Consider the following 27,027-nt stretch of genomic DNA (forward strand, 5'->3'; position numbering starts at 1 on the left):
TACAGTACTACGCTGATCTTCTATGTGTTTTAAGGTTTGTAATATCAATGTGATGCATGTAAATAGTTCAACTGCATAAACCTCTGTGCAAATAACATTGTAAAACATGGATGTGATGCTGTGATCCTGGTACAGTTTCTTATGTTTCAGAAATGCCTCTATCTGTTGAGACAGCATTTTATGTTAAAATAAAGAGATTAATAAATTAAAATTTAAATATGCTCTTTGTTGTATCATATTTAAATTTATTAATCACTTTATCTTTTTATAGTTTCTTTTTAACTGAGTCCATTCTTTAGTCTTTCCAAGCTATTTCACCTTGTTATCTGTTTTTACTTTGTTGAGCTGAGTTTTTTATTAGCTAATTTCCATATTTTTAAATTTAAATAAAACTATGTCTTTGTCTTAATTTTTTCCTTCATCTTAAATGTTTAATGGTTAATAATATAGTATAGGGTTTTGTTATGTGCCATTTACCATGACAAAAAACACCCCACTAAAAACGACTTTTAATTTTATTAAGCATTTGGGGTTTATTTGTATTTTATTTTTTCAAAAAAAATGTCCAACATTTGGATATTATTTTTAATATTTCACTGATGGCTTTATCTTAATGATAAAAAATAATATTAGCCACATTAAAAAAAAAACACAAAATATTACTTTTATGTTATTCACTCATTTTTCCAATGATATCACTGTAGCGTTGCGTTGTACCTGTTGAGAACAGGCAGTAGCTGTCGCTGTATTTCAGCAAACGTTAATCTGAGTTCAAGGCCACTCAGTTATCCCATCCTGACAATATGCCACCATAGAGGAGTTCCATGAGTAAGCGCATGCAAGAGCCATAAAACTCCCTTACTGCTACTGCTGGCTCTTTTATTCTTATAGTTAAATATGTCGACCTTTCATGTTGCTCCCGTGAAATGGACAAACGTCTGATGTTGATTGCATGGGTGTGGAGAATGCGGATAAAACAACCTAGGCTTCCAGTAGGTAGTAGGCAACAGTAGCCCACTTTCGCACAGGGGGTTCTCCTGTAAATGAGCTACCCATGTGGAGTTGATGGGTCTGCTACTATCCAAATGAAAACAGATTTCTGAGAATGCAGTGGGACCTTAAAGTGCTTGTAAGGGGACCTTTCGCCGCCTTCTGTGAGTACTCTACCTCTCTGTTTGTTAGGTCATGGCAGATCTCAAATAACTTACAGCAAACGCACATATCAAATGACTCAGACTCCAAAGGCTTTGTTATCAGCGGAGAGCACATGCATGTCAATATACTGTACATATATGACGAGGAGAGTGGGAGTTTGGTGAATAGGGTACTGGATAGAGCATGAATGGAGAGCGCTTTTCTCAATGAGTCCAATGTTCTGCTCAGCATGTGCTTGCCTTGCATGCCACCCCCTTCCCTCTCAATTTCTCAGTCTATTCACTTCCTTCGTATCTACTTCAGGCCCATCCCCCACAAATCTCTGGCATACCCACCCTTCAGTATGTGGATGGAGACAGGGAAATAGGTTCTCTCTCTCTCTCTCTCTCTCTCTCTGCGTGCGTGTGTGTGTGTGTGTGTGTGTGTGTGTGTGTGTGTGTGTGTGTGTGTGTGTGTGTGTAGAATGCTGTCACTCTCACCACTGGCACCACCTGGAGACCGATTTAGGGAGTGGATATTGTGACTGATTAGTAATGGTGAAAAGCAAATGATTGCTTTATCTTTATATTTAGCTGAGATGTAAAATAGTTGGATTTTAAAACGGGGGGGGGGGGGGGGGACTAACAAAACAAAAAAACAAAACAAAACATGTGCGCCTTTGCAACTTTGGTTTTACTTTTGCCTGTAAAGACAAAATTAAAAAGGCTTTTGGGTGTGATAGCATCAACCTGCCAGGTATCCTCTATGTCTTTGGTGCACCTTTACTGACCCGTCTCATGATAATTTAAACCCTCTTAAACATAAACATCTATCTATCTATCTATCTATCTATCTATCTATCTATCTATCTATCTATCTATCTATCTATCATCCATCCATCCATCCATCCATCCATCCATCCATCCATCCAGAGGAAATCTGTTTGTTAAGCCACTTAATGCTCACCTATAAATCATTCAAGCATAAAAACATCATCTAACTCAAGGGATGAACCAATTTTAAATTGTATCTTCATACACTTTATTGTAGCATCCTATTGCAAATGCTAAAAATAACATGTTAAAAATACCAGAAATAGCATTTTTACACCAACAAGGTGCTACTAGATAAACACCTGACGTTTCGCAACATAAACCTCAAAGAAATTGAGGAAACTGCACAAGTAGAGGATAAAACAAGTACCAGGTCTACAAAACTGTTTACAGCAGATGAACAGTATCCAAAAGTCATTTCCATAAGAAATAAGAAAATAAATCCTGCAGAATGGCTGTCAAGAGGTTATTCTTAAGGAAGGGAAATGGGAATCAACCAGCCTAAAAATTAGTGGTAACAGGACTCATGGCACGATGAACCTAAGTTTGATAAGTCTGATTCAAATAATTATCAATATTTAGAGAGGACGACAGGAGAGATGTACAATAGTGACTGCTTACAGTGATCTTTAAAACATGGTAGAGGCTCTGTCATGGTTTGCGCTGCACTTAAACCTGTGGTGTTTTACATCTTGTCAAAATTGGTGGAATTATAAATGTAGAAAAATGTCATTATATCTTTCATCCACCATCCAATAGAGCTTCCTTTTTCAGCATGACATTGATCCCAAACACACTGTCAATGCAGTAAAAGCATACCTAGTTAGAAAAACACACAGCTGAACCCTATCAGTTATGTGGCGATCGTGGCTCAAGAGTTGGCCTCGTAATTGGAAGGTTGCCAGTTTGAGCCCCGGCTTGGACAGTCTCGGTCGTTGTGTCCTTGGGCAAGACACTTCACCCGTTGCCTACTGGTGGTGGTCAGAGGGCCATCACCAGTGTGTCAATGTGTGTATGAATGGGTGGATGACTGGATGTGTAAAGCGCTTTGGGGTCCTTAGGGACTAGTAAAGCGTTATATAAATACAGGCCATTTACCATGGACTGACCTCCCCAGAGGCCTGAATTACTGAAGCAGTCTGGGATCATCTTGACAGAGAACAGAACAAAAGGCAGGCAACATCCAAAGAAGAGCTCTGAATGTCCTTCAGGAAGCTGGGAGAACTATGGCTGAAGACTACTTAAAGAAATTACAAAAAGGCTTGTCAGGCTCTATTGAATGATAAAAGTGGTCATACCAAATATTGACACTCGCACTCATACAAACTCCGTTTTTGCCTAATAAATTCTGATGTATTCCCATTTACGTTTGCATGTTTAAATGAAGTGCTGCACGTGTTTAATATTTTCCCAAAAAATATAATAAATGAGGGGCACTTAAGACTTTGCACAACATTTTCTATTAATTAAATACGTTATGATGTACATCTGAAAAAAAAAGACCATGCAAAAATTTCTCCAATGTGTTTATTCATTAAAAACTAGTATTTCCAGGCATTAATACAACTTTATCTATCTATTTGTTTTTTTTTTTTGTTTTTTTTATTTGCGTGCATTCAGGGATTCCCTGGATGAATAAATAAATAGTCAGGGCAAAGCTGTAATAAGAATTCATCTTTCTACAAAACTATCATCTTAGCAAATCTAATTTGTTTCCTTGTGTATTTTTAGGAATTAATCAGGTTTAAACCATATTTCAGTGTCAGCACATCGCATAAACGTGAAGCATAAGTGTATCTGATGATCCCCAGAAGCCAGAATGACTAGAAGGAGAGCACAAAACAAACTTGGAGCCAGCTTGAATTTCAGCACTAATTGAATCTTGGAAGAGACAAACACTTCCACATCAGACGCCCTCTTCAGAGACGTCTGCTTGCTTGTGAACTCTGCAGCAGAGTTTGAGTAGACAGAATCCTATTGACCCTTGGAGGGTGGGGGTTGGGGGTCTTGGCCCACTTTGGCATGCTCACCCCGCCCCCACCCCATGTCCTCCTGCCCCCGCACCCCCTTTTTCTCCTATAGCTCATCTGTCTTCCCCTTCGGCGCGCTCTCTAGCTCATTCTAGCAATCCATTTTTAGGCGCTTTGTAAACCACAAGTGATCCAGCCAAACCAACTAACAGATGTGGACAAAACATCCTATTCCTGCCTGTGCCTGGGTTTCCCCCGCTTGTGCTGCTGTTGGCCCTGGATGAGCCTGAACATGACTAACACACATACACACACGCCATTCACATCCTCCCTCTCATTCCCCAAAGAAGAGATGAAGGGGGCAAAAAAAAAGGACAGGAGCAGGAGAGAGAAAATCCACCGGGAGGGGAAAAGGAAAAGGCTAGGTGGGCGGAGAATATGTGTGTGGGTGTGTTTCTACGAGGGAGCGGATGGAGGTTAGTGGGCGGAGGGTCGGGGGCCGCTCAGTCCGCTCATGAGTAGTATCTGACTCACACAAACAGACGGAAGTAGTGCGTGCTGCTTGTTTAGTGAACACAGCTCTGTATTAATGTGATACTCCTATATGGAAATCATAATAGGAGTTCTTACAATACCTTATTTCACCTCCTTAAGTCGGTCACTGACTCACCGACTTTCGCTTTCAAATGGTTTCAATTCCACATCCTGAGATGGACACGGGCGGATCAGTCATACTGTGACTCAAACGTTTGACATTTTTTAATGCCATATTTGAAACTTCCTTTGGCAGCCTTGGTACGTTTATAAGTCACTTTTTTATGCGGTATATTTATTTTTTATTTGTCATTCCATGGGAATCAACAGCTTGGAAAAAACCTGCAAATCCGCCTGGTTTTTCTTTATAAAGTTCCTGAAGTGGGTTGACTCACACCCAGTTCACCTAATCATAGCATATAAATACATACTATACCTAAAGCGGACCATACAAAACACTCAAAGCAAGCATTAACTGGGTTTTATTATTTTAACTTAAAAATGTATTCAACTCTAAAGGCAATTTTTTTTTTTTTATCTCCCAGAGCCAGAGTGAGGCAAGAGGACAGGGTCAGCTTCAGAGCAGCCCCCTGACAGCTACCAGCAGTTATGTGCTGAGAGATTTTTTAAAACATAATAATAAGGTGAGTGCTTTTAAATCTAGACTATACCTGCACCACCCTTCCATAGTTCGTTATTGAGTCCCCTCATATGAAAGACATGAGTGTTTTTGAGCATCTGCAATATGAGTCACCAATATATGTCGCCAACAGGGGGCAGATTTTTTTGGTTTACAAACTGAGGCAACAACGTGTGACATCCTTGAGAACTGACACCATCTTGTGGTGATACTTATACATTATGTGCGCTTTTATGTTCAATATTAAAACTTTTTTTTTTTAATTTAAAATGCATCTCACTGTGTAAGATTAAATGTTTATTAGAAAATGCCCAACCCCTCCTCCCCTTCACCTTTTTTTCCACAACTATTCACCACGAAGGAGAGTGTTGCTGTGTTGTTAATACACTCCAAGACTTCTCAGTGATAAAACACTCCTCTGCTTTTCATGACAAGTCTCCCGGTAGCCGAGCACTTTAGTTATCATGTCCAGCAGGGGGTAGTCTTACCCTGAAAAATACTTTAGCCTTGACTTCATTGATTCCTCTCCTGAATCTAATAGGTAGCAGGTTTGTTGCCACTAAGGAATTAACAAGCTGCAGCAAACCTGCATCTGTCTAGAATTTATTCTGACAATATGTTCCCTAGATTGTCCTCCACATCAGCAGCTGCAGACATTTGCTGAAAACTGAAGGGGCTGGCAATATTAAAGCAGTTTTGCAGGTTGCTCTCATTTCTTCATCAAGTTTTGTGAAATAATGAATCCACGGTTTGGATTGTGGTTCAAAGCCTGCCCTCTAGACATGACAATCAGGTGCAGCAGAATGAGGTTACTGCTTAATTCAGCTGACCCTCATCAGGTTTAAATTCAACTAGAGTAGAGAAGGCAAAGGAGGTCTGTCACTCTGACAGATGAGCATATGTTCAGAGAGGTTGGAAGGAGTAATAGATGAGAGTCACCTTGGTGATGGTGCATCTGGATTTTCAGAATTCACGCTACCCCTCTCTGTCTTACCTGATTGATCAAAAGGGAAAAGGGCCCGCCTGCCCATTTTCGGGCCTGTCACATCCCTGCATGGTAGCTGCAGTCCCCAGAGAAAGCATCTGGCTCAGGCTACATCTTTGCTGGTTACCTATAGAAGTGATCTGTGCCGAGTTTTATCGCCGTTTTTTTTTATTTCCACAGGGAAAAGAGAGCAGATTCTCATGGCAGAGCGCTGATGTGATGACCGCAACAACAAATAAGCGCCGAGCTTTACAGTCGAGGATAAAAGGTTTACAAACTCCTCTGTAAAACAGGTGGTAGGCTCAGCTGCAGAGCTGAGTCACTTTAACATTTGTCTTATTGATTGCTTTTTGACTGACATTCCCACAGCAGGTAAATTAGAACGTGGGTATTTTTTCTGTCAAGTAGATTAAACAGAATTAGTATGTGCAAACACTGGCCAGACAGTGACATTTTAAAAATATCACCAACGTATCTAGAGGAAAGGAATTTTTTTAGACTTTTCTTGTTTTTTACACAGTCTACACACTATAATTACATTAAGATTGGTAGCCCAGATATTATGTTTTTTTTCCCATTTCAATTACTTAAAAGAAACAAAAAAACAAAACTCAAAATTAAGGCGAAGTGAGATAAACTCCAAAAACTCACTACACTTTCCATCATTCACTAATGAAAGCATTAGAGCTGATTTTTTTCACAGTACCACAGAATAAAACTGTACAAATAAATCAAATTTCATGTATAAAATAAGCCCTCCTTTAAATATCACCCCTGTAACAAAGTTGAACTCTCTAAAAAAGAATAAATGTCAGTGTAGCATTTTTTGACATTAACTTGACGCCCACAGGCCCCGCAGACCAGTTACTAACACCGGTCAGTAATTCCATTGTGTTGGTGGCAGCTCACCAACCCTCAAGCTTCTAGCCTCAAGCATAAATAAGAAGAAGGCTACAGAGGTCTGGTAAACTCACATCTTTCCAACGCCGCACGCTCTAACTTTAGCTTTCAGTCTGAACTGTGATCCTCTGGAGCGCCCACAAAAGGCAAACATTTTCACATACCCAGTAATAGTCACCCCAAACCTGTGAATAGACTTTGATGTCTTAAATACCCCTTTAACTATACGATGCATTCATTTGGTAAATAACACGTCAGTTTCTTTGTTCTTGCTCTGTGTCTAGACAGGTTAGAAAAAAGACGGGCTAGGTAAGCCGATTGTGCTTGGAGCCTGCAATCCAGCTGTTGTAGCTGGGAAGTCCCATAGTGGTGTCTGGAGTAATATCGGTTGACAGATCCCCTCACTGACACCAGGATGTCCGTCTATGGCCCTGACCACATCACAGTGTTCAGTATCCTGTGTAAGCAGGTGTCAGATTGCTGCCTATTGATGAATGATTTGAGTTGCTGAAGATGGACTGTGGTGCTGCCACCCGCAGGGGTCTAGGCGAGACGGATGGGTCCATTTGTAATGCAGAGGGGGCCCCACAGCTGCATTAACTATTAAAGTGTGGTTATCTCAGGGTAATGGTACGCCAACAGCACTGAAACAAACTGTAGCGAGAGAAAGTATAATTCTAATGTTGATATATGAGCCCTTGCTTCTGTATTATGTGCTCTATTCTCTAGTCTGCAGTCTAGATTGGGACGATATGAATGAAACAGCAATAGCCTGCCATTTAATGAACGTCTGGTTAATATACGCTTGATACCATAAGAAAAGTAATTGTATATTAACCCTCTCAGGCTCAAATTAAGTTTTTGTTGCTAATGCACAAAAGAATACCTGCAGAGGTACTTCTGAGTAAAAAAACCTCATAAAATATGTATGTGGGGTAATCAGGTTGTTAGCTTTTAACTGTTGCAAATCTGCAACGCCTGCCTTGAGAGGGTTAAATGTTTATCTAAGGTAATGTTCAAACTTTAAATTCTAAATTGGGTTAAAATAAATTGAATCCACACTGTTTTTATTTATTAATCGACTTGTAAGGACAGCTTTGTCTTAGCCACACACTCACTTTGCCCTGTGACATTAAAGGACCTCAGACAAAATAGTGTAAAACAACCTTAGCACAGTTGCTTGGCATCACAACAAGCCTGAAATGATATAGTTACCACTGGTCTGCCACACAGCACGGCCAGTAAATGAAAGAAAGACCCATGAAGCAGAGAGGCCAAATGACTTCACCTTTAGCTGCCTCTGGTGTTTGTCTTTACTTGTAAACAGGCACTGGGAGGAAGTTCACTCGTTAAACTTTCTACAGATGGTCAATATCTTTATCTGTTTCCTGCTCCAGCTGGTAGAAGTCTTGAATAGCAGTAAAGAGGGAGAAATTGATTCCACTGTACCTTTCCTCCTCTCATTTTGTCAACCTGAAGTCCATCTTGTGAATGTGCCCTCAGAGTCGATTGGCCTGAGGGATGGAGGAGCACTGGGAGTAGCTGAGTAAAGGAGTGAGCCATCTATCCTTGGTACCGAGAAGGGGGAGGAGGGGACATGGTGTCGTTCCACCTGCCTGCTGAATAAATCATCGCTTAGGCCATTCTGCAGCTGCAGTCCAATTAACCAAAGGGGACCCTGTGAATGCAGTTAGGTGGTATGATTAATTACACAGTACTGACAATACATACCATAGTTCACAATATCCCAAAGGGCAAACACTGAAGATGGCTTTACTTTGCAGATTTTAGCATGCCTTTGAAGCATTGCTCCCTTTGGATGTACACTAACATTATTGGAAGTTTTTTTTTATCATACCTACAGTAACTAATTATGCCTCTATCTGGTACCTTTGAAAGCGGAAACAAACAGGCAAACACATGTACACAATCATAAAACTGAAGCCACTCCAGTAATCTTAAACCAGCTTCAAAGCCAAGCAAACAAGCAAGCAAACATTTTTCCCTGTTAGAAGGCAAGGCTTTCTGGCATACTAATTTAAGGTGCCATTAGTTCCTTTTACATGGCTTATGACACAGCTCCAGTTCTTACTACTTCAGCTCATTTAAATGGTGCCTTGAATTTAACATAAAAAGTCAAAGAAGAAGGTGGAAGAGAAAGGTTAATGGGACTGACACAAAGGGCAGACAGCAGAAGAAGTCTAGCCTTAAGTGTCACATCCTGCTTGCATCACAGCCCATACAAGGAACCAATTAGGCCTGGTCAGTAATTAAGAGAAGTCCAGTAGCATGGCTCTGGTCTTAGCTTTCTGGAGGATTAAAGCCTTCTCCAAGACAACTGCTGGTAATGGCCTCGATCCTTCTATCAATGATCCATTCACACGCTGACGTTTGACTGCTGCCACATCAAACAGAAAGGTCACAGAGGATGTAACAAATGAAAACAGAGGAAAGACGAGACAAGGACGTAATTGCAGGAGACTTTGGTCAATGGGAGAAAGACCGCTCAGCCATTGTTTACTTTTAACAAAGCTGATGTTGCAGCACAAGCACACACTATCCCGCTCTTTCTATTTCCAGCGTGCGTGGCTTGTTTCAGCAGAGCAAAAGAAAGAAGTTAAACATGGACTTGACATTTACAGCCAACGTCTGTTTAAAGGTTACATTCAGTTTCAAATGAAAACTTATGCAAGATCTCTGCTTACTGAGTATATTAGAAATGCAGCATTTGTATGTGGGTTTGAATACGTTCTGTTATTGAATAAATAACTTAGTATTCTATATTAACTGTGGATCAAAATATCTTAAAGCTGTCATTAGTGATGACAAGCTGGCAACTGCGCCACACCTTAGCTTCTTTTAGCCCGTTCTTTTCAGTTTAAAACGCAGTTCTTCAGTTCATTCTCACCACTCTCATCTAAAACCATTTCCAACATCAACAGTATTCAGCAGCTAAAGTTCAGCAGTTGGACGAGTTGTACACCACCACAGTGGATTTTAAATCAAGCAATAGAGAGGTAACTCAAGTGCAAACCTTTAGTTGAGGTTTTGATACATTCATACTCACAATTCGAGTGAAAGGACTTGGAATTAAGGGCATACCTTTTATCTGCACTGTTCCAAAAAAATAGTAATGTCAAAGTATCTTACTGTATATTTTACAGTTTTGTACTGTCTTTCTAGAATATCATTAAATTTACATAAGGAGACTGTGATTTTACATGTCAAAGGTAAAATAACATAACATCACTGTAAATATAGTAAAACACAATTTACTTGTTTTTTAAATATATTTTTTTGTACATATGCTTATTTAGATTGTAAAAATACATTCAGAAATGTATCATAATTTCACAAATATTTGTCTGTTATGTGAGAGAATGATCTGTTAAATCCAAATGTAATACTATGGAAAAATATATAAAACGATCGAAAATTAATGAGAAGAATCAATAATTAAAGGAGTATTTGAATTATAATTTTGCTGAAAATTTCATGTCATCTAGGTCTGATTCAATAATTCAGAGGTAACAAGTGAAAATATAATTAATAGGAATAAAAACTAAAAAAAAACATATAAAACATTGCACGGCCACGCTGTGCTAATTATATATTTTAAAAAATAAATGTAGAGGTAGGAATTGCAATTAATATAAATCTCAAAGTATTCACAACATTCCTGAACAGATATAGGCCTCTGCACCTGGGGTGAGGGTGTGGCCATGAAAACAATGTGACATGCCATTGGATGTTGGGACACATAATAACATGACGCTAAGCATCGGCCAATGAATGTGAACTAACAACCACAAGGTCGCGGGTATGGCTGCACTGTAGGAAAAAATCCTAATCTAAAAGTATTTTGCTGTGCATTTTACAGTTTTGTTCTGTTCTGCTAGAATATCATTAAAGTTACGTAAATAGACTGTGATTTCACATTTCAAATGTAAATTAACGTTAAATCACTGTAATGTAATAAAACACAATTTTTATGATTATTAAATGTATCTGTCTGTATTTATGCATATTTAGATTGTTAAAATACATTCACAAATGTATCATGATTTCACAAATATCTGTCCGTTATTTGAAAGATTGAACTGTTGAATTCAAATGTAATGCTATGGAAAAGTATATAACATGATTCCTATAAGCTTCTGTTACATCACATAAGTATTATTATCATTGCTATTTAGGGCGATCGTGGCTCAAGAGTTGGCAGTTCGCCTTGTGATCAGAAGGTTGCCGCTTCGAGCCCCGGCTCGGACACTCTCGGTATTGTGTCCGTGGTCAAGACTCTTCACCTACTGGTGATGGCCAGAGGGGCCGATGGTGCGATATGGCAGCCTCGCCTCTGTCCCAGGGCATGCAATCCATTATTATTTAAACCAACTGTTAACTGTATATTTCTGTACATTTACATATTATGATTCATATTGCCACATTCATTGACCTTGTTTATAGGTAATTTCATTGTTTGATCACGTTAACATGTTCCTAATTTAATGTCTAAAAGCACTTGGAAAAGGCAGAATCCCATGTAAAATTAGCACAACAAACTCTATTTTCATTACTGAAAATAACTGTAATGTCATGAGAAAGTTATTTTCTGTTATTTTACGGTAGTATTTTGGCGCCCCAGCTGCCGGAATATTACCGTTTTTTTTAAGATGTTTTTTTTAACAGTGTGCTTAATTTACCATGAAATAATTAAAAAACTAGCATCACCTGGCTTTAAAAGCATTTATCAGTCAATTGTCCAATTAGTTTTGAGCCTGTAAAAATGGGGGGCTATGTATAAAAATTTCTGTAATTCCTGAACCAGTAATGTAAGACTTTTATTAGAGCATCTGAATTAAAGCTGAAAATATTCACTTTGTGGTGGCGAATAGAGGCAAAAACTACCAAACTGTGTCACTGTCCAAAAACGTGTGGATGTAACTGCACAATATAGTGGCAGCAAAATCTCTTTAGAGACTAGTAGTTCTGTTCAGGATCTAGACAAACCCAAACAATGTATTTATTTTCAAAGTATACTGAGTGGAGCACTTTGATAAAAGAATGGTCTGTTGGCTATCTGAATTTTTAACTTGTTGTAGATGATTTGTTTTAAAAACTGTAAATGGTAAGAAACTCTGTTCAGTGTTTCAAGAAAAGAGTATATTGAGCAGCTAAAAGCCTACACTGAAACATATCATGAATGCACGAATGAAATCTGCTGTGAATACATATTAACTGGATGGTGCTGAAGCTGGATTTATTTTTTAGTGTTTGCTTTTATTGCTGAAGACAAGCTGGAGAACACTGTAATGTATCCCAGCTTGTATTTCCACCACACAAAAGAACAGATGCACTAATTAGCGTTTGAAATCACACACTTGCCTGAAAAACAAACAGACACACACACACACACACACACACACACACACACACACACACACACACACACACACACATAGTCCATCAATAAAATTTATCAAAAATATCAAGGCTTATGTTGATCTGAGAGTCTTATGAAGCATTTTATAGAAAAACAAAAGGGGCCTAACAAATTAATTAATTTTTAAATGCGACCAAATTGTAAACAAATAGATACGTCAACATTCAAGTCTTTTACTAATTAATTTTCATGAATAAAGAACACCACAATCACCATTGCCTTAATATTATAAAATTAATAAATACATTTTTATATTCTGTATTTAAGACTGTTTGAGATGGCAGTACATTGGAAATGGAAACAACAACAACAACAACAACAACATAAAAAGCACTTGCACATGTCCAAAGAGTAGTTTTTGTGCTTCCACTATTTCATACATTTATGCCATCTTGCATCTTGGAAAGACACACACCTGATGTCAGACGATAGTTGATCTGCAGTCAGATTCTTTTTCTGTTGATACTGGCTTTTAGTTATGCATAGGAATAAATATTTTCATGTGTAAATATCGTACAGGTGCACCTCTTTGGTCTCACAAAGTTTGAAGATTTATTTCCAGTACACAAACACATTTCTAGCTGTTTTAATCCTCACAGAAGCTGCTGAGGTAACAACACAAACTGAGTTATCCTCAACACTGCAACACTAAAGGCGGTTTAGTTTTGATGGACTGGTGAGGCAAATCAGTAGCAAAAGCAATTAAGATAAGCTGGAACGCTCACTGTACTTTTTGAGTGTTCAAACCAAGCCATAATTCCATGTAATTTTTTTCTTTGTGACCACAAGGGTCCGTCTTTGCACATTTATGGGATACTCCATGCAAATGCTACTGCACTTAAATTTGCATTCCGACAGTAGCTAAATCTTCGTGTATTTTGCTAATATAACCTCAAAGGCTTGTTTTCTCTCTTCTCTAGCTGGCTATTGATAATCCTGTTGAATAAACATCATTTCCACGTGTACATATTTTTGTGGCTTCATCTTAACAATTCTGCTCCCACACGATATAGGTTCATCTGCAATAAAATGCATTGTACTTGTGCTCTGACTGCAGCTGCTTCTGGGGATTAAAACCAAACATGACTTATCCTGCACACTGTGATTGTAAAGGCTGTTTGGTGGCTTTTTCCAGATAGCGTGTCTCAACGTATAACAATGACTCTTGGCTGCAGCTGCAAACATTTCTCTGAATTGGATTACATTCTCACAATACATGGTAGGCCACATTCTCATCCTAGATAAACTGTGGCAATGGATAGAGGAGGGGATGGAAAAAGCACATCTCCGAGGGCAGAAGTAATTCATTTTAGCATAAAATGGAAAGTTCAGGAAATCACACTTTATGATTTTATGTTAAAAACAGAGTATAGAAAGAATTAACTAAAGAACTAGTTTGATATTTACCACCCATGGCAGTGTGGATGGTATTTTTTTTCACCTTGTGAGTGTGTGTGTGTGTGTAGGTGTGTGTGTATGTAGTCATGGTAAGTGACAATTGTGAATTTGACTTCTTTGGCTGGTGTTCATGTGTGTGTCTGTCTATAGATCTCCAAAGGTTGATTCTGTTCATCTGGACGTAGCATTTTCAGTGGGAGAAACGTTTCGTCACTCATCCAAGTGACTTCTTCAGTCTCAGCTGACTGTGGTTTTCCCAGCCTTATAAACATAATGACTGAAACCAACCCACTGATGGGACAATGGGCTGGGAGGTCAGTTCCTTCATCATGATTATACAAATTCTCATGACCACTGATCATTGATACTGTTAAGATTGGGGAAACTTGCAGTCAGCTGAGACTGAAGAAGTCACTTGGATGAGAGACGAAACGTTTCGCCCAGTGAAAACGGTACGTCCAGATGAACAGAATCAACCTTTGGAGATTTACTTACCTGGATGATTGAGAATGCATCAAGACGTCTGTCTATAGACTGACACAGGATGGTGTTTAGTTTGAGATTTAGATGATTGCATTCTTGCCAGTGTCATGTTTGCCGTGTCTCAACCAATTCTGCCAAGACAACTGGTGAAATAAGATGAGTGGTCAAATATTCAGCCAGAATTATGCCAGAAGCTTGTTGATGGCTACCAAAAGCATCTGAGGTGCAACTTAACCAAATCTTGATGAGTATGTATGGATATATTTGAACCTGTGTGTATACTTGTGACCCTATATGGATTAGAGAAAATCCAAAATAAAACTTGTTCACCCAAAGTTATTAAATGTATGTTGCACAATAATTCTAACCTGGAAAAAGAACAGTTACAAAAAACATTATAAAAGCCCCAAATTGATGAGTGTACGTAAACTTTCTTTCACAGTTGTACAACCAGTGATTACCTTTTTGGTTGTAGAAGAAAACCGGAAGCAAAAATATTGCAGACTTCGTCCAAAAAAAAATCTTTTGAAGCCTTCTATAATTTGGGACTGTCTGAGCTCCTGCACTGACATATCATTGAAAGGCAAAGTATTTAAATGGACTGAGTGCAATGGGTCAAATAAATGAGTTTGGTTGTAGTGTCCAATCTGTCAGACTGGGTATAAGAAATTTCGGGAAATGTCAGAGAGTGCCATCATTGTCTTTACAGCAGCAGTGTTAATAGCAGTGTGACAAAGCATACTACAACAAACATATTGTTGTTACAGCGTTGGCCTTTTGCAGGTCCCCAAAGAGGAGAAGAAACCGAAGCCAGTAATAACCAGGGAAAACAGGGCAAACAGAAACTGAGCATAGCATTCGTTCTGGCAGGCTACAGAGACAAGCTAAACCAGCAATCCCTGCAGATTTCAAGGCAGTCCACATCAGCTGATGTCTCAGCTGATTCCCTTTTGTGCATCCTTTTGGCATGCTATTTAATCTACTTTACCCTGCATACACTTACAACCCACCTCCAACTCAGCTCCTCCATCTCATGCTATTCATGCTCACTTAATTAGCGTCACGTTAGTTGTCATTGATGCCTGCTCTGAACTGTGAGGGGGTCTTGCTGCTTCTCAGCCTCCCTTTACACTGTAAAAGAAAATCCTAAAAAAACAGTAATATTCTGGCAGCTGGGGTGCCAAAATAATACCAGAAAATACCAGAAAATAACTTTCTCATAAAAATACAGTTATTTTCAGAAATGACAATACAGTTTGTTGCCCTAATTTTACATGGGATTTTGCCTTTTTCAAGTGCTTAAATTAGGAACATTTTAATGTGATTAAACAATGAAATTACCTATAAACAATTCAATGAATGCGACATAAATAATAATACTTACATGTACAGAAATATACAGTTAACAGTTGGTTTAAATAATAATGGATTATTTAAACCATTATTTATATAGCGCTTTTCGGGACCCTCAAAGCGCTTTACAATTCCACTATTCATTCACTCTCACATTCACACACTGGTGGAGGCAAGCTACAGTTGTAGCCACAGCTGCCCTGGGGCAGACTGACAGAAGCGAGGCTGCCATATCGCGCCATCGGACACAACGACCAGGACAGAGAGCCCGGGGATCGAACCGGCAACCTTCCGGTTACAAGACAAACTGCCAACTCTTGAGCCACGATCGCCCTAAATACCATTATTTGATGTAAAAAAAGTTTATAGGAATCATTTTATATATTTTTCCATAGTATTACATTTGAATTTAACAGTTCAATCTTTCAAATAACAGACAAATATTTTGTGAAGTTATGATACATTTGTGAATGTATTTTAACAATCTAAATATGCATATGTACAGACAAATATATTTAAAAAACAAGAAAATTATGTTTTATTACATTTACAGTGATTTTATGTTATTTTACATTTGAAATGTAAAATAACAGTCTATTTATGTAAATTTAATGATATTCCAGAAAAACAGTACAAAACTGTAAAATACACAGTAAAAATACTTTTATATTACTTTTTTTTTTTTTTTTTTTTTTTTTTTTTACAGTGTATAGGCTTTTCATAGAAAGGTGGAAAGGTGGGGGTGTCCCAGAACAGAGCCATGATAGTATAATAAGCCTATTTTTTTTAAACTAAAGTGGTCCTATTAGAGATGCAGATGTTGTAAGTGCATTATAAATAAATTCATTCATTTATCCATTCATTTACTTTTAGCATGGGTGTTATGCTAGTTTTCCATTTTCCATCCTTTGTCATGTTTTATTTGTTTATTTTGTAAGCACAGTCACATTAAAGGTTTTTGGTCATATATTTCTAAATGAAAATAAATAAATAAATTAGCCGTGTCCAGTTTTTAGTCACCAAAATTCTAAATTAGGCATTGTACTACTCTGTTTTTGAAGACCAGAATAGATGTGACACCTGATAAAAAAGAAAAACAGAGTTTTACAAATATATTTCAGATTGCCTTAATGTAAAATCCAAGTTATTATATTTCAATTACTGAAGTACACAGTGCTTTTTCTCACCAGCAGGTGGCAGAATAAACTGTCAAGCAGTTAAAATGACAAGGAAATTAAGGGGCATCCGCTTATTCATGAAGTGCTCCCAGCTTTTAAGCCTGAAGAAATATCATGATGTTTTTTTTGTTATTCTAAAACACTAATGCCACTGCAGATTGGATAGTCTTTCTTTTTCTTTTAGTCATATTCTCATGCATTAAAAACTTTTTCACAAACTCTTTCAGTGTTCATATGGGCATCTGACTATTGTTTCAAGGCAAACCTGGCAAACTGCAAAACTGATCCTTCGAGTGCTGTTTTCTGCCAGCTTTACATATCAATCACAGCCATGTACACCTGAAATCAGTCACGGTGAGACTATATTACTGGGAAGGCTGAACTGCTTTTTGCACATAAATTATTACTGAATTTTGTTTATACTACATAAAAGTGTAATAATAACAGAAAATGTCAGTAGTTCATGCTGAAGCAATAAACAATATAAAAATCTTTGTGGTAGCAGGAAGCACAGAAACTGACAAACACATGCGCCAGTAGTAATAAAAGTCTGCCTCAAAGAAAACAGGGGTTACCATGCTATTAAACAATGCTCGACGCTGTGAAGTGCACCTACAGTTACATTTACATCTGTGGAAAACTGTGGTGTTGCCAGGCATTACAATGGGCCAGACAGATCTATGGCCTGATGCCCAGAACTCTGCTACTCAGAGTCCTAAGGCTCAAACTGCAACTCCCAGTCTAGCTGCTAATGTAACCTCTCCATCCCCTCTTCCCACAGTACGCATGACTGAAGGTGTGTGAGTGAGTGAGAGGCGAAGGTACAGAAAAACTGCAACACAATCAGTCGCTGTTCTAAGGTTTCATAGCCGTGGCATCTCATTAATTGACTGTTGATGTTTTGGTTATGTAACGAGCCGCACGTTCCTGATCCATCTGTGACTACAGTAAGGTGCAGTCACAGATGGATACTTTCATCTGCTGGTAGCACAACGTTGCCCAACCACCATGTGTGTTTACAGTGTGAGTAATTGGATTTAAGGTTTTTGCTGTCTTAAATGTGTAATTTTCACCCTTCTCTGCTTTGACAATATGTGTAAAAACATGTCTAAAGATAATAAAGACGATCACTGATTAAATAAACTGGGACAACTAACAATGATGAGCAGTGACAATTTATGTGAAACGGTATGTTTTGACTCATTATGAGGTTATGCGACCTGTTTCAGGTTTTCATCTGTCAGGCTCTCTCTCTCTCCTAGAACCATGAAATGCTATGAATTTTTTCAAGAAGCTTAAAATGCTCTGTTTGTTGTGCTATGCTGAGTTGCAGCTCTCTCTGTGCTTTCATTAGAAGACTTGCTGGCCTCTCCTTTAGCCTGCACTGAATCACAACTCTGGCAGGGCATAGATAGTTGCAAATGTGAGCAGGAATACCAAATATCACATACCAGTACCCGTCATCTGCTAAGTAAGTGTTTCATTCCACTGCGAGCAACACCGAACCCAGTAATTACCAGTCTTATTCTAAAGGAATGCAATTCATTATGATTTACTTCGTATTTGGCTTTTAAGCCCAGGTGTGATTCTACTTTTGCTCAGACTGATTCACTCTCTGAATCCCAAAGTCTGTTACTGGGGTGCAAAAGCAGAGCTAATCAAATCCTGGTGCCCACCCAATTGAGATGGATCACAGTTAGGGGAGAACAGAATAATTCATGGACCCCCCAAGCTCAAGTGACTGGCCAAGGTGAAAATCAGTAGACTTTTATTGCAACCATGATTATTTATTAATGCCGCCTTGGCCTTCATCAATTCAATAATTAAGACTATGCAGCACTATAGTTAGTTTTACATTTTACACTTCAAAATTTATAAAACTTCTGCGAACACTGTTATGCCTTCCAGACTTAATGTGTCATTGTGTTAGACACTATTTTTCAAAGTGAGAATGCGCTTATGGGGGAAAAAATGCATTTAGTCTATAACTGTTGTAGTCAAGAGGTGAGAAAGATCTATAGCTGGAGCTCAAATGTAAAAGCTTACATAAAGAAAAGAATCCCTGTGCATTTCTTCCAACCAGTATTTTATAACTGTCTTAAAACTCTGGGTCCTCTGTGTTCCTCTCAGAGTCTAAAGACATGCAAGTTAGGTTAGCTGTTGATTCTAAACTGACTGTAGGTGTGAATGTGAGCGTGAATGGTTGCCTGTCTCTCTGTGTTAGGTCTGTGATACAGCAGTGACCTATGCAGGGTGTACGCTTCCTCTCGCCCTATGACAGCAGAGACTGGCTCAAGGCCCCTCGTGACCCTAAATTGGATAAGTGGTAAAAAAAAAAAAAAGGATGGATGGAGGGTGAAGCATCCATATAACCACCAATAATGACTTTAGGTAAGTTTGATGCCATTCTCTAATAAACCACACCTAAGAAGGAGCTTATAGCGTGCAGTTGATGGGCCCTTTCATAGACTAATTATTTGATTCAGTCAGTAATAAAAAAACAACAAAATAAAAATAAAACGTTGGATTTCCAGGCTGTGCAGAATCTTCCACTAGTCTGCTGCTTTTTTTGTTCAGCTTGCTCTTCAATATATTATGAAGAACTCCCAAAAGCTTCTTGAACAGGGCTGCATGACATCTGAACTAAAATCAATTTATAGATTTTCTAACTTCAATGGTTACGACTGCTTTCTTGGTTTTAGTGTCCTTAACAGCCTACTGATTTATCGAGATGCTTAGGCCAAGGACGAATGAAAGTCAAAAGCTTCATTGTTCTTAAATTATTAAAATTGTAAAAAAACAAACAAAAAAAACAAAACACATTTACTTGATGATCTATTTTGGTCAATAAAAGATTTACTAAGTGCAAAAATCCTGACAGGTGCTTTGATTGGTTCTACTCAGATCACCTCATGCAAAGAGTTTGTATAGGTGTACGAATGCTGCTAATCATTATTTTGAAAGAAAAAAAAGTTAAGTTATATATGAGAAGATTCTCCATCAATTATTCAGTTGTTTGGTAAAATACTAGAAGGTTGTGATCAATGCTGGTAGTATTTTTACAGACCCTCAGGCAATGTCTTCCCATTACTCACTTCCCAAAACTAATAGAGCAACACTTGAAAACTCGCAATGATATAAAACATAATAAAGCAGAATAAAGTCCTCTGATGTGAAAAGTTTTACTTAAAGCCCAAATTCATTGTCTACCCTTGACAACAGCTGTTTGACACTTCATGTGAAGATGACACTTTGTAAAAGGTGAAATGCTGACTGTTGTTTCATCATATAAAGTTAAAAAATTATAAATACAGTTAAAGAACAAGAAACGAGAAAGGTTTTGTCATGATCCTGGGTCCTTTTGACCCAGCGTTTTGTGTTTTCTCTTATTGCGATTTTGGTTCTGTTCTTCCTCTGTTTAGTGTTTACTCTGTTCTGCCCGTGTGTTCCTGTATCTAGTCCGCGTTTCTTAGTTTGTGTCCTTTCATGTGTAAGTTCCTGTTTTATTGTGAAGGTCTGCGTCTTATGTGAGTGTTTTCAGTTTGCCTCCCTAGTCTCGTCACGTTAATCACTCCCAGCTGTGTTCCCCACCTGTGTGTAATCTCCCTGTGTTCTCTGAGTGTATTTAAGTTGTGTCTTCTGTCCTAGTAGTTGCTGGTTCGTCTGTGTTGTTTCCCCTCGGTCTCCCTGCATCTCTCCATGTGTATTTCCCCGGACCTCCCTGCATCTTCGTTTCTGGTTTGTTTTGTTAGTTTTACCCAGTTTAGGTTTCCGGTTTCATGTTCACCCACCTTTGCTGTTTGTACCCACTCCTGTAAATAAATACTCACCTGCACCAGAGCTGCCGCCTTTTGGGTCCTTTCTACAACTCCACACGTCTGCCACACCGCGGTCGTGACAGGTTTCACTGTAATTTACGGCTTTAATAATGGCCCACAGCTTCCCTTCTGTCACTTGTCTTCAGTTATGTTATTAAATTATTAAGCTAAAGGGTTCTTAGACTAATCTATCAAGCCTGCATTTGTGAATATTAACAAGTAGTTCACAAATGGATTTTAGGGCTAATGACTGAAAAGTCCATTAAATGAATGGAAACAATCAGCCACCCAGTACACTGCTGTGAATGTTAGTAAGTCATTTAGTAGTCAAACTATCAATTATTAATAAATTCTTGAATAACCCTCCTCATATAGGCTCGCACTTATTATCAGCCTTTCTGTGCATTTCAGTATAGACTAAAAAATTCAGACCAGCTGACCATTTCAAGTTTTGAAACAGGATTTTCCTCATTGATTCGTTATTGAATATTAAGCTTAACGTACACGTGGATATTTACTCGTGCAAAGCGGGCAATTCATGTTTTTAAGCTCACGACCCCTAAAAAGGATTCTCTGACAGGCACAACAAACCGAACCAAAATTAAAGTCCAGTTTGTGACTGAAGCAGCTCGATCGGCTCTGTTCTTTCACTAATGAGAGAGAGAGAACGGTGCAGCTGATTAGACTGATGAATCAATAACTGCACGGTAATGACAAAACTTATAAAGAAAAGCGATTCCAACAAGCAAAATGATCCTTCCCAGGGGAGGGTCCGAGGTAATCACTGAACATAAAAGTCCAGAGCATGGCGTGTGAGTGCACAAGATTGCGTGCTTGTGCGTGTGGTGGGATGGCAGCATAAAAAAATGGAGACTGTGATTAAGAACTTCCTCAAGTGCTCAAAAAGACAAACGAACAGCGCCAAGGAGCGACGGCAGTGGAGCTTAATATGCGCTAGTCGGCGCCTTAAGAATGAAATTTAATGCCTGCGTGTTGCATGTGAATTCAGGCAACAGTGCACTCAGAGGAAGACGGAGTGACTTAAACCTGGAAGGGAGCCCACCCTGCACGGGTTTGCTTAACGCGGTGTATCCACGAGCAACAATCATGTCCACAGAGAGTCTGAAATGGCGATAACGCACACAAATATGCTTCCACAGCTGCAAGCATCGCGCATATTTTTGTTGTATGGTGTGTATGCGTGTGTGTGTGAGGATGAGATGCGTCACTGCCTTACAGTAAATAATCTCACCCTAGCAGACGCCAGCAGCAGGGAGAGCCAGCGGGGCTTCCAGTGAGGAAAGTGTGATGCAAATACACGAGAGCGCAGTTACAGTTTTACGCCTAAATCTTTGCAACAGGAGACTGACAGCAGGGATGGAGACAGATCTTTTTAAATCACCTGCTCATGCATCATCCAGGTGCATGTGAGAAACGGCACAACTCTTGACATAAGTTGTCAGCTGCTTAAATCGAGCGCACAAGGACTCTTTTCAACCTGAAATCCGCCTACTCTTTTCTCTGCTCAAATTAAGTGTCCACCTCGGGGGTTTGACTTATTGATCCGTTTTTCTTTAAATGCAGCTGATTTCAGTTCAATTGATCAAGCAACGGTTTCACTCACTCACTCAGTCCCTGTCCCTCCCCCACCACTTTTTTCCCCCTGTCGCTTTTTTGCGTTGCCAATAGTGTCAGTGCTGTGTGTTTTGTTGAAGCGCTTAAAAAAAGATAGAGGAGAGATAATTTCAGTCGTGCGCGGTGGGAGGGAAGATTTGTGCAGTCAAACAGAAGAATCAGTAGACGAAGAGGAGGAAAAAAAAGTAGGAAATCTCTGCAACCTCTGGAGTCTCATTCAGCACCGCTCGCTCCTGGACAGCGTCTGAGCGGCAGAGTTGATCGAGAAACAGGGGATTTGTTCAAACATCCAATCTGGGAGTAACACTGAATTTAAACGGGGCGCTTAATTTTCTTCACGACTTACAATCCACATTGGTATGTTCACTTCCCACACCTGTCATGCTCTTCTTTTGAATTGAATCTGTGCGGCAAGCAGCGTTTCAACAGCGAGGGAGTCCAGAACTGACTGGAGCTGGTGCCGCCAAACAAAGACGCTGGAAGAAAAAAGAAACCTGGACGGCATCGCAGCTCGCAGAAGTTCTTCTCCTCCACTTTGGGCTCACTTGTATCAGGAAGATTTAAAGGTAACCAGTATTCTTTTCTTTTACACTCTTATACTGGCGTCAGCGAGCTTTAGGAGTGGTATGACAGCCAAGCATCCCAGAGTTACGCAGCTGTGTTGTGGTTCCTGCCTGTGAGAGTATGCTGCACAAAACAGTCTAACCTATTAAGCTACTTAATTGGCATCTTGGTGTGCTTTGGAAGCAGTAGTCCATTATATTAAGAACACACACCAACAATTAAGGCAGTCGTATCTTGTTTCATTGCCTTTTGACTAAACCCAATATCAAATAGTGACTTTACAAATCTCCTGGTGTGTATGCGTGCATCGCAAGATTTAGTCCTGTTTTGGGGAGGCCGTGGTCTTTGTCTGCTCACATACTCAACAGATGAATCACATTTGCTGAAAGGCTTTTGGAGGAAGAACGAAGCTGGTGGTAATCGTGGAGCTGATTTGGGGGGGGGGGCTTGGCAGTACAATGAAGCCCTTCATCAGCTGTATCTATAGGAGCTCCCGCTGCAAACCCCTCTCTCTTTTCCGATCCACTTGGCTAGATCCTTGCAGAAGCAAATCGGGGAAGTCTATAGGAGTAATCAGTGAACACACACGGTAATCCTAAAGTAATGTATTCATTTAAGATAGATATGAAGATGCTGCTAATGACAAATATGCCAGCTTTTACATGGTTGTCTGGAAGAATAGGTGCCAATCCATCTTTGCATTTAATTATTTTCAAGTGAGACTTGACGCTCTGGTGGGTGATGGTGACGCCTCTCTGATAGGCTAATGCACCTCTGTTGGAGAATGCATTGATTAGAGCTCACGTTTCTGCTTACTCGCAGGTTATACATGATGGTTGTTTCATTATGTCAAAACAAAGTATACATTGATTTCTTAAAGATTTTTCTTAAATTTAAGTGATAAGAAGTGCAATTTCCCTAGATTTATAAAGAAATAAGAAGAAAATCTGCTTAAACACTGTTCTGGTATGAAGGGTATTATTTTATCCTTTTTTTTGTTCCACACAGAGGTTTTAATGGATATGCTCTGTTTCCACTTTCTTTTTAATTTTTATGACAGTCTGGTTTTTGCAGGTTTGTTAGGTTCCACTCTAAATCTCTCCAAAGCCTAACCTCCTCATCTACTTCAAATGCCTCACTGGATTTCAATTAGTGAGAATGATTTAATTTGAGCTGATACTCTTCAAAACTCACACAAAATATGAAAGGCATGTGGTAGCAAATGACAACAATAAAAATGACTTGGTATTTGCACACGGTGGGTCTTTAAAGACCAATTAGATGCTCCTTAAGCACTTCTTGAATCAGCCGCAAACATGCAGACATGTTCCACCGAGCCAATAAAATTGAAACTGAAGCATTTAATGTATTTTTTTTTATATTTTTTTGAAATAAAGTCTTTTCAAATCCCCAAACAACCACTTTTAAATACCCATCAGAACCATTAACAGCAACAACTCTTTGCCTTTTTTTAAATTTAATTTTAGATTTATTATAGTATAAACAAAAACAGAAATGGTGAATTTTTTGGAAAGATCAAGTCTTACCGACAAACGCACCAGAGTATTTGCCCAACAGGAGTTTTTAATGTGCTAATCTTAAATCCCAACAAGTCCCACTAAGATCCACAAGTGGGGACAAAGATTTTTGACCTCCCCTTTTTGTTTTCATGTGTTTGTGGCCTTAATCAGAACATAAAGTATTAAAGAGTCATCCTGGCTTTCTGAATGTTTGACTGGTCGACTGTATTGCAGTTACCATTTGGCTTTGCTATTTTTAAAGACAATAATATCAAATTGTCTTTATCATAAGAAAGACAATAGGATTTAAATAAAGTGCACTTCTTCAAACACGTCTCATGATTTTCCCAAAGACCTGAGCCCAGAATGTGTAAAGATGACATTTACTGACCCTGAACTGAACCCTGTGAAGCTGTGCAGCACCCCTAATAAGACCTACTGATTAAAGGTTTACATTAGTTCAGAATTCACTGTTCAAGTTAGGGGTTACCAATCAGATGTGAAATTTTAATGCAACCGAAGAAGTGCCGTGCCAGAAGCCAACCCCAGCGAAAGAACAATTCCTTCACACATTTGGCAGTTTAAAAAAGCTTGCTTTCCAAAGAAAAAAAGAAAAAAAAAATCTAAAAACATCTATATTTTTTACACTTCACTTTCAGAGTATGCATGTTTAATGGTGCGAGACAACATCCAGTATTTCCACTCATTAACACACAGAAACCCCTCTAATTTAGATCGAAATCCCAGAGAAACTCGACTAAAAAGCTCACTGGTTATATAAAACCTGTTAGTTTTAAACTTTACATCCAAATGGGCTTTCTTGTACTTTAAGTGTTCCAGACCTGATAATGTTGCCTTTATACCCAGAAAATCATCCAGGACATGTTTACTGTCATTTCCCTCATCTTATGTTAATTAATTTTTCATGCTGCTAGGAGTTAGCATGACATTAGAGGAACGGGGCAGAGAAAATCATTTTCCTCACTGGCTTCTCTTCCTTTTCCTTTTCACACTGTGCTGAAAGCAAGAGCATACGTCAGCGCTGAAATTCACATCCAGCAGTGCATAGAGACCGACAGACAAGATGAGGCAGGCAGACAACGCTTCTCTCTTTAGATATCCATTTCACTGTTGTTCCTTATCACTGCTTCTTGATCACGGAGTGTCTGCATTCTGGATCACCTCCTCTGCTTTTCCTCCTGGCTGTCCATCTGTTCATCGGGGGGCCGTCTGTGTGGCCTCGCTGTGCTGACCACAGTCTGATGATCTCCAAAACAACAGCAGAGCCATTCCTCACACATTCCTATTTTCTAAACTGCTGCTTCTTCTTCTCTACGATCCTTTAACAAGCTTTCTGGTTTTCGTCTCATTTCTTCCACGTGTGTCTTGTCTGGTAAAAAATAGTTTTGTCGCAAGCTTTGCGTACTTTTCTTGATGATATTTTATAGTCCAGGTGCTCTTGTGTAAAACCACCATGCTATAAGTAAACTGTCTTATCACAGAATGTGTGCGTAAGAGCTATAACCCGCCTACAGTTGGAACATCTTCATTAGAAGCCTGTTGACACTAATCAGAGATGACAGCCACTGACACTCTGGTTAATTTACAAGATTTACAACACAAACAATAAAGGAAATAATCTTTCCATTCCAGCAAGCATGTTGTTCATAATGGAGACGTATTTGACAAGGCGTCGAATTAATCTTTGTTCTTATCAAATGTTGTAATGCCACTTGCTGGCCTCAGCAAAACTGGCATCAAACTGCAGTTTAAACTGATGCTTAAATTTGTTCCCCTTGACAGGAGGAACTCATTCAAATAAGTCAAGAGCATAATGGATCCATATCACAACGCACTTGTTATGACTCAGACAACAGGGTTTCGATTTAGCCTTCAGAGTCATAAGATGAAGGATTGCTCATGATCCAACTTAAACGTAGAGTCATCAAGGCCTTTAAAAAAAAAAATCAGTTAAGTTGATTAAAGTTGCAAGAAAACATTCACAAACTCTTTGGACTGATCATCGATTCAGCACTAATTATTCTGAAAATGTGTTGTGATCCTTATGTCACCATTACTGCTGAACAAAGCGTAAAAACACACAAACAGCGGTACCTTTCATGTCTTTGTGGAACACTGTGAATAACAATTAATAGTATAATACATGTGTTTTAATAACACTCTTTTAATAAATTGATAAGTAATTCTCAACAATGATGGCTGGTTTTGTTTTTTATTTGAAAAATAACTGCTCACTTTGAATTTAATGAATGTTGGAACGGAGGTGTGTTTCCTCTGCGTGGTATCACCTTCTTTTCCAAGACTCTGCGGAGACCAATTATTGTAGTTCTGAAACCAAAAATGTTTTTTTTTTTTTTTTTTTGCTTAAAGTGGGATTTGAACTTCTCGAAACTTTTGGACTCCTCTCTCATATTTTTCTTTCTCCCTCCCTTGTGTTCCTTTTTAGCCTATATTTTACGCAACTTCTATGAAACTAGGGCTGCAAATGGTTTCGTCACACTCATGTTTTCCAAGTAGGACATGGTGCTCTTCCTTGGGCATCAGTTATGATGTATAATTGACAGATTTGTTGATTAGTGTTGGATTAAAGTGTAATTTCACGGGGGAAGATTTGGCTGAGT

At 38.9% G+C, this 27,027-nt stretch overlaps 1 protein-coding gene across 3 annotated transcripts in view; it reads left to right on the forward strand.

Annotated features, from left to right (window-relative positions):
* The first annotated feature begins 21,911 nt into the window (after positions 1-21,911).
* LOC146364643 (metabotropic glutamate receptor 4-like) overlaps positions 21,912-27,027 on the forward strand; it is a 189,998-nt gene continuing 184,882 nt past the window's right edge. For 2 of the 3 annotated variants that reach the window (XM_084915996.1, XM_084915997.1), the window contains exon 1: positions 21,916-22,867. The gene's annotated coding sequence lies outside the window, so the exon portion shown is untranslated. Of the gene's footprint in view, positions 22,868-27,027 lie in introns of all 3 variants that reach the window. The other variant, XM_084915998.1, reaches the window with a different exon arrangement.

Source organism: Perissodus microlepis, chromosome 20 (assembly GCF_051167445.1).
Source record: "Perissodus microlepis isolate ML-2025 ecotype Zambia chromosome 20, ASM5116744v1, whole genome shotgun sequence".
NCBI lineage: Eukaryota > Metazoa > Chordata > Actinopteri > Cichliformes > Cichlidae > Perissodus > Perissodus microlepis.